General features: G+C 43.2%; 1 long non-coding RNA gene across 1 annotated transcript; it reads right to left on the bottom strand.

The window, feature by feature from the left end:
- Nucleotides 1-5,528: 5,528 nt before the first annotated feature.
- LOC133140881 (uncharacterized) lies at nt 5,529-8,085 on the bottom strand. Its single transcript, XR_009710036.1, has 3 exons — nt 7,924-8,085; nt 6,991-7,206; nt 5,529-5,633 (listed from the first exon to the last, which is right to left on the bottom strand). It is a non-coding gene; the product is annotated as an uncharacterized LOC133140881 (long non-coding RNA).
- Between the last annotated feature and the right edge of the window lie 598 nt (nt 8,086-8,683).

The raw sequence follows: 8,683 nt of genomic DNA, 5'->3' as shown, positions 1-8,683 counted from the left end.
CACACAGGGAGCCAGCAGAGTTGATTACAGCTAATTGCACAGACAGACAGCTGGGGCCCAGACTGCAGGAGACCATTAGCACACACACACTAGCGGGTGTCTGGTACTCAGGAGCCCATTGTGCTTCTGCTGCCAGTTAAGACAGCTCTCCGGTGAAACTAGAATTAGGGGAAAGCTTTGAGCAAACTGTCTATGAGTTCTATGGTGCTGGATAAAATAAAATAAAACTCAGAGTAAACTGTGCCTGGCGTACTGACCCCTGTCTGCTTCAAGAGACTCGAAGTCTACTAGCACCATGAAAACGAGATGAAGTTTTGGAGAAAAACAAAAGTAACAAAAAACAATTTACACATGTCCCCATATGTACTGGCTGGGTTTCATTCCAGGTTCTTTTGGGCAACACAGCATGGGGAATATTAGAATCGAATCAGGCGCTTAATAAATGCCAGATAGACATGCTCCAGAGCAATGTATAGAGCCACATGAAGAAGACTGAAGGTAGAAAGTACAACAGCAGCGCAGCCAGCATTCAATTGAATGTTAATTTTCTCAGAATGCGCCTTGAGTATAAATTTAACCAACATGTGAAGTCTTTGTGGTATAATTGCTGACATATTGACAGGAGCAAGACTGAGGCATTTTATAGATGACTTGAACAGATGTCTGCTTAGACAAAGAAAAATAAGGAGATATTGATGTAGAAATGGGAAGGAGGGAATTATTAGCAGTTAGACCAAATGAATGCAAACAATCTGTATTTTAATAACCTATATTTTAAAATGACTTCTGAAGTGACCAGTAACAAAGAAGGCCTGCAGCTTCCTGTGAAATGTAGAGATTAGGCAGTCACCTTTGACAAATTCCTCCGCTGGCTCAGATCTGGCAGGGCAATCATGTGTCCCATGCCTTTTCCCCCCTTCCCTTTGTTGTGATTTTCCACCAATCATGAACTATGGAGACAGGAAGGGTGGCCTCGCTGGTCTTTTGAGCCCAACAGCGGAGTGTTTATTGTTTTAACCCCCAGAAATTAGTATCAGAGATCTCTCCAGCCCCGGAGTCAGGGTACAGTTTAACACACACAGGGTCTTTAATGCGACGGAGAAGAGGAAACAGAAACGGACACAGACATGTTGTTTATGTTTTAATATTGAATGGAGGAGGCAGTGGTCTGTGGGGTCACCCTGGGGCTGAGGACAGACACCCGTTCCTCCAATTGTACGCCGCGTTCCTCTCCACCCCCACGCCCTGCCAGGAATTAACCTCAGGTTTCCCCGCTCCCAGAACAAGTGAGAAACCCGCTGTGCTTCACCGTGTTATTTTAGTATAAGCTTCTCATTGACAATAGTCTTTCCTCCTGGTATGCTCTAGATTTTTTTTTTAAGAAATGTAACTTGAGAAAGTAATAGTTAGCAGCACAAATACTATAGTTTATTTATCCCTCAAACTTAAATATAAATACAAAATCCATCTGCAAGATGGGTACACATTACCCAGGAATTATTTTATACTGGGAGTTCTTCAGCAGTCAGGAGATGGTTACATAAAAATATCGATGGCATTCATAAAAAATAAGCACCCGGAGTGTGCTAAAACGGCATTGGAAGATTGGATTAGATTGAAACCAGGTGTTATGGTCAGATGAGACCAAAATTCATCCTTTTGGCCACGCACAGCAATGGTGGGTTTGGCGTCAGAAGAAGGATGCTTATGTTGAAAAAGATGTCATGATGAAATATAGTGCAAGGATCTTTGTTTTTCGGGGGCTGTTTTGCATCTACTAACTTTGCATCCTGGGGCTCTTGTTCACATAAATGGAATCATGAACCAAGACTTTACAAAAACCTTTCCCTTCCCAAGGAAGCCCAAACCTGACTGAAATGGATCTTTCAGCAAGACAATAATGCAAAGGACCAAAAATCACAATTATTGTTTTTGCATTGGCCATCTCTAGGTTGTACACTTGAACCTGATCAAAAAATGAGGCACAGACTGAAGGATTTGAAGGATCTTGAGAGATTCTGTATGCAGGAGTGGTTAGGAATAGTAAGAATAGTTAAAGGTCCTTGAAAATGTGCAACAATCACATAAAACACTTGAGGTAAACTCAGTAGTGTTATCCCTGAAGTGCACAAATTACTAAAAACGGGGGTGTTGGTATCGTATGCTTAATTAAACTTATTATTTTGAAATAAATATACCATATTTTTGATGATTGTATGGGTGTGTGGGTGTATGGGTAGTTCAAACAGCAATGGTACTGTACGTACCAGTCAAAGTCTGTTAGATTCGTTATGATTATCACATGATTAGCATGGCATTCCAAAGCATTCAATCATGGTGAATGAGAGGGTGTGTATGCCGTACTCCTTTGGGGTGTGGGTGTGGGCGGGAAAAAAGCCAATGCAGAGAGTTTCTCTCCCTCTGCCACTTATCGGTCATAAAAGCAGAAACAAGTGGCTGAAAATGGCTCCTTCATTGTGACCCCCCCCCCCCCCCCCAGGGCTAAGAGTGAGTGTGACTGAGCAGAAAGATGCAGGGAAGCATGCATCTTATTGGCAGAGATGGGGGAGATTAGATGACTGAGAAACATAAATGGTACTACAGAAAGGGAGAGAGAGAGTATGATAGAGAGTGTATGAGAGAATGAGGGAGTGCATTAGAGTGTATTCGACAGAGAGAATGTGAGAACATGAGAGAGAGAGAGAGTCAGAGTGAGTGAGAGAGACATTGGTGCCAACTTTTATGGGCTCAGGACAAGCAGAGCCAAAGCCCATATAGTGCTCTGGGAATTAAAAACAAAGATAGGAAATAGGAAAAGGCTCCACTCTGCCACAGTTGAAGCAACAACAACAGCAGCAATGGCAACAACAACAGCAACAGCCAGCTGCCTGGAGGCACAGTCCGCCCCGCCCCACTCCAGCACACAGTGAAACCAGTTTTGCGTACACTAGGGAAATTCACTTCAGTCTTTAATTAGCAAGGAGCACACAAACTCCAAATTTCCCACTACTGGCAAACAGTCTGATTCAGAATGACTCAAAATCAAGAACAGAAACCAATAGAGGGGGCATTTGTTTGTTTGTGTATGTGTAAGAAAGTGTCCAAGCACCTTTTCCCTCATTTGTCCTTACAGTACCGATCATCCATCAAGTGCTTCCCTCTTCCCTCTAACTCCTTTAGATTTCTCTGGGCAAATTACAAAAGCTAGGTAATTAGTAGGAGTTGTATGCCTATATTGCTGAATTCTGGAAAATTACATTAATACTTCCCTCATAGTATGGCTATATACTGTAGTATCCCTGGCTTGATTCAATTACCTTTACAATGACAATGTTTTCATTGTGTTGTAGTCCATTTTTGTATTTATACTGGAGCTCATTGAAACTCCTTTTATTATTTATGGAGCTGCTCTTGATAAGGGTACTAGTTAAATGGATAATAAAAAAGAATAAATAACAACAGAGGCAAATTAATAGGCAACACACTCATAATGTGCAAGTAAACTGTGACATGGCGCATAATGACAGTAGCTGGAATCCAGGCTGTGGCAGTGATGGAGGCCCTGTTTATTTACAGTGTGAGAAGTGCACCGGCGTGTAAATGGCGCTCTGCATAGCATGGACTGATACAGACTGAACGGTCAGTACTGTTCTCCCAGCATTCTGACGAGGGAGCCAGAGATTTACACCATAAAGTGACTTTAAATTACCCAGAGCTAATGGAGTTCTGGCGTCATTAGCTTTAAAACATCCCTCCCTTCTGGTTTGAATCAACCCTCCTCCAACCCCCTCCCTCCATGTTACACATCCCATAATATTTGCAACTAATGGCTACGGTGTAAGAGGAAACGGCAGCTTTTTTTATTATGAATATTTCGTCAGTCAGGCAGGATACGCCTAAGGGCAGAACATCAGGACACAGGAGTGTGCAAATCTACATTTCATGAGGTGCAGCTTTCTTCACTTCTTAAACATCTACCAGCTCACCACTGCACTTTCACACAAGCTATATGACCCTGCCGTATGTAATCAATTCAGTTCGTTTGTCTGCGTCATTCTCGTCTATGAAAGTCACAGCTCCGCAGGGGGAGAAGTAAGAGGAAACAGATCAAATTGGCCAGAATCTGGGCTGCTGCCCAGTGACATACTGTACTCAAAGGAGGGGTATCAAATCCTGACCTTTGCTGCGCTTAACTGTGACTGCTATCTCTGTAGCATCATTTAGGACGGAATGGTTTCAGTAACATTGTTGTTCCCATCTCACTTGCCCTTCTGAACCAACGGATCACTTAAAGGGCAGCCTTGCTGCGAGTTCTGAGGCACATGCTGTTGATGAATTCGTAGAGAAATGTCAAGGATAAAAATGTCCAATACTGGAAGGGGAGTGGCAGCGTCAAAGTCAAAATTTATAAAGTCAAAAAGGAAGCATGCATTCTGAAAGAAAGGCGGTCAGATTTCTGGGTCTAGGTGTAATATTGGGACATGGCCCACATGCTTATAGACAGTAGGCTACAGTGTGTGCAAGTTGAGGAATGTGTGTACTGGGAGAAGCCCAAATGTAGATGGCAGTGTGGGGATTGGATTACTGGAGACTGCGTAAACATGCATGGTCAATCGGCCCTGCTTTACAAATTTCATGCAAATTCATTCCCTGTGGTAACACAACACAAGTCTAATGTAGCATTCATAACTTTTTAATGACCGGGGGAAAGAATGCACAATAAATGCCAAACACATGTAAAATATAACTGTTTTTGTTGCACATTAATATAGTTAAAACATAGTAATAATGTTTATGCTGGGACTTTATCCATGAATTATATCTGGTTATCAATAAATACTACATATGACTCCTTCAGTTACTGCTGTTTATTACTTTCTGTATTTAATGTAATGAGTTCTGACGCAGCCAATTGTGTCAGTCTCAGAGCGGAGGCAGGATTGTCTAACATTGCTTTAATGCAAGCTGTCCAAAGCAGAGTACTGTCAGGGCAGTCAGCCTGCTTTATGTTAATGGTCATGACTGATGTCCGTTTTTCACTGGGCTTGCCACAGTTCCAGAGCACAAGCTGCATGGAAATGAATCGCGCTGGAAGCTGCCAAGGAGAAACAGGGAATTTAAATAGCCACTTTCACTTTTGATACTAATAAAATAAATAGGATAATGGCTCAGCCATTTCACTTATAAATTTGTCACTTCGTCCAAAGAGTGGGAAAATCAGGAACTAATGAAGTTACATTTAATAAGGTTACCTATACACTAAAAGCATGTTAATTTAGGGACAGAAATGTAAAGCGAACTAATTTAAACATATTGACTTTCGTTGTTGAGTAAAGCAGGCCTCGTAAATCCTCCCCCAGTGATTGGGAAGCATTCTAACTGAGGCACTGGCTGGAACTGAAATTTCACCCCTCAATTTGTCCAAGAATAAAGGGTGCTGCTTAGATTTAATGAGACTCTGAAAGTACCAGTCAACACAGTCCTTGACATTAATAGGGACTTAATTAAAAGGGATCAGATCTGGTTCCTGTTTTTCTCCTGGTACACATGTGCCACTGGGAGCAGGGGGATGCTTGAGCCCAGCTGGCTGGCCAGGCACAGCCTGGCATTTGGGTTTCAGCTGAGCCAAGATTCTGCAAAGGGGGGTGTGGGGCGGGGTGTGGGAGACAGAAGTGGAGAAGCGTGTGTACAAACACCCTGCCTGTCTCAGATGCCTCCCACAAAACATACAGCAGACGGAAAAATGTTGAAAACACTGCAGCCCTCCTAAATGAGGTGAACAGTGAAGTCACACTCTAGACTGAGTAAAAAAGGCAAGCTGAAAAATTAATCATTTCTATCTTTAATCTATCTTTTTTTTGTCTTCAGTTCGTAAATAAAGTAATGCTTTTTTAAACAGCGCCCTTCTCACACTTGTGCTCCACTACCACAAGCTGAGCCACCACCCTTCACCCACAGGGGGCAGTATTTGCTGGAACAGCACAGACTGCTTCAGGAAGTAGTCATGCAGCAAATCCATTTAGAAAGCTGGGGAGCTTGCACGTGGCACCCTGAATAAAAAGGGAAATAATGATTACTGTGCCGCTCATGTGAGAGGGCTCTCTTCATTAAGGGAGGCACTCGGCCTTGCTGTCGGGGTGTGTGGGGACAGGCCAGGCGCCAGTCTTACAACAGCTGCCTTGCCGCCTGCAAATCTCTCAGAGTTTGGGCCACTAGGCTGAACAGGAAGAAGAATGCTTTCATCTGCCAGCTTGTGCCCTGGAATAATAACAAAGCATGCCTCTTAATTTATCAAGTATATTTTATAATGTATTAGTCATATGTTTCTTATCACAACATTAATTAATGGCTCTATCAGGCAAGGGTCTACTTGTGTATGTGTGTGTCTGTGTGTGTGAGAGTGAGACAGACAGACTGAGATAGGCTTAATAAGCAAAACACAGCTGTGAAATTTGATTGCTAAATATACAACAGCATTGTTGTTCTGATTGATTGGATATATAGGATATAGGATAATAAATGTGATAATGCCTCGCTTAGTAATTTAAATAATAATTTTGTCACTTATTCCAACTGGAATGTTGAACCGTGCTGTACGTCAGTAGATGAATGGATGTGGATGAATGATGGGACCGCTGGCATTGCTATAACAGGACTCAAATCATTCTGCACCACGCTTCTCGGCTCCCTTCTATCAACAGCTTCTTGAAATGGAAGAAAAACACAGAAATGAGCTAAAAATAACAGCCAGGGGATTAAGACGGTCGGAATGTTTAGTTTCAGATTAGCGTATTTACTTGGTGTTTACACTCATTTCCGAAAGGCATTAGATTGGTGAAAAAGAGAAAAGTTTGGTTCTTCAGTTTTACAAGTTTGAAAAACAGGACGTTACAGTATGTGTGTCCAACTTGTTATCCGACCTAGCCCATTCCCCTGGTCATAGAGACGGGGGGGGGGGGGGGGGGGGGGTACAAAGACTCAGTAAAATACCTTCCCTTCTCTCTCTTCCTGTGTGTATTGACAGTTTTCGGACCAGCCTCGGTGCGGGGTAGGCGGGCCCCTGGGGTAGCCCTCTCCCGGTCTGCTCCAGGGCCCGTGTGCAGGAAGGGGATGTGAGGTGGCGGTATGGCCAAGGCATCTCCTACCTTCAGGGCTCACACAGGAAGTGTGCGTGCTCCTACAGACCGCAGATTAAGCCTCTGACTCCTGGCCAAGAGGAGCGGATCACAAGATTAGACAGAAGGTAGCAGAGGCGATCTCCGCCTGGTGAATCCCCACCCGCCAACGCTAAACCGCATTCCCAAATTTTCCTCACGTTCCTGCCGTTATCCACAACTGGGCCAGCTGCTTGCTCAGGTGTTAGGGTTTTTTTTTTTAATTCATTGTCCCCTGCGATTAGGGTCCCAGCATAACAGAATAACATCGGGGTCCCGGAGAGCCACACTTTTAATTATTGAATGGAATATAACTGAAGTCACTGGAGGACTGACCAAGCCTAACAAAGCTGACTGAGAAATGACGGTGCTTCACAGCAGCAGTATACTCAATGGAGAGATAGCACAGCTTTCCAAGACCCAAGCTGTCAGTCAAACACAACCCCATTATAATGTTTCTGCTGTAATTAAATGGGAGCATGCTGGCAGCTGGGCTTTGTATGGAATTCCCCACTGACTTAACCTGTATTTGATTACTCAGTTTGCATTGGCATATTCATTGGAATCTTTTCAAAGTTGTTTAACAGGTACTTCAATAAAGAAATAAACCTTTCCTGTGCCCTCCACCTCCCTTAAAACCAGATTTGGACCACTCTTGGACTGTGAAAACTGAGATTTCATCAACCTTGCAGTCCTGAGCACTAAAAACACCAGAAGTGTCTCATAGTTGTCAATAGTGTGATATATGCATTCTCCTCTGGCAATTTACCTGTATCAATCACAGTCACAGTGTTTAAGCACCTCATTCTCATTTGGGAGTGTGCTGCATCATCCTCACGGGCATGTTGAAGCTGGTTGCTCCTTCCTGGCGAGGCTCCCAAACCTTCCTACTCATGGGCTGGGATACCTGATGTTCCAGCCCAAAGCTCAAATCATCCATATACAGTGGGCTCCAGAATTATTGGCACGAAAAAATGCTGTAAACTAAAAGAATAATACAGTTATTGACATAAGCTTTATTTTCCAACATGTGGAAAGCAGTATGCTTTATTAATGATTCAATGGAATATTTTCCTATAATTTACGATTCTGGTTAGAGAACACATTGGAAGGGATTTTTGACCATTCTTACATGCAGAATCTTTCAGAATGATTGATATCCTTGGGATACCCCCTCTTCAGTTCAGAACACAGGTTTTTTATAGGATTTAAGTCTGGAGATGGCCATTGCAGGACATGGATGTCGGGTTTTTTTTCCACTTCTGTGTGGCTTTTCATGTATGTCTGGAGTCATTGCCCTGCTTGGCAATGTACCTAGGACCAAGTCTCAGCTTCGTAGCAGAGGCAACCAGCTTTTCTGCCAAGATTTCCTGAAATAGTGCCCCCGGACCACTGGCAGCAAAACATCTCCAAAACATGACCCACTGCCATACTTGACAGCAGGTATAAGATGCTTCTTCTCCATTCTATTTTGCTGCCAAAAATGTTGATGGTGTGTATGGTCAAACAGTGTTTTTTTACCCATTACC

This window comes from Conger conger, chromosome 11 (genome assembly GCF_963514075.1).
Source record: "Conger conger chromosome 11, fConCon1.1, whole genome shotgun sequence".
In the NCBI taxonomy this organism is placed as follows: Eukaryota; Metazoa; Chordata; class Actinopteri; order Anguilliformes; family Congridae; genus Conger; species Conger conger.
Note: the sequence above shows the minus strand (reverse complement) of the source record. Positions and strands in the feature narration are given on the sequence as shown.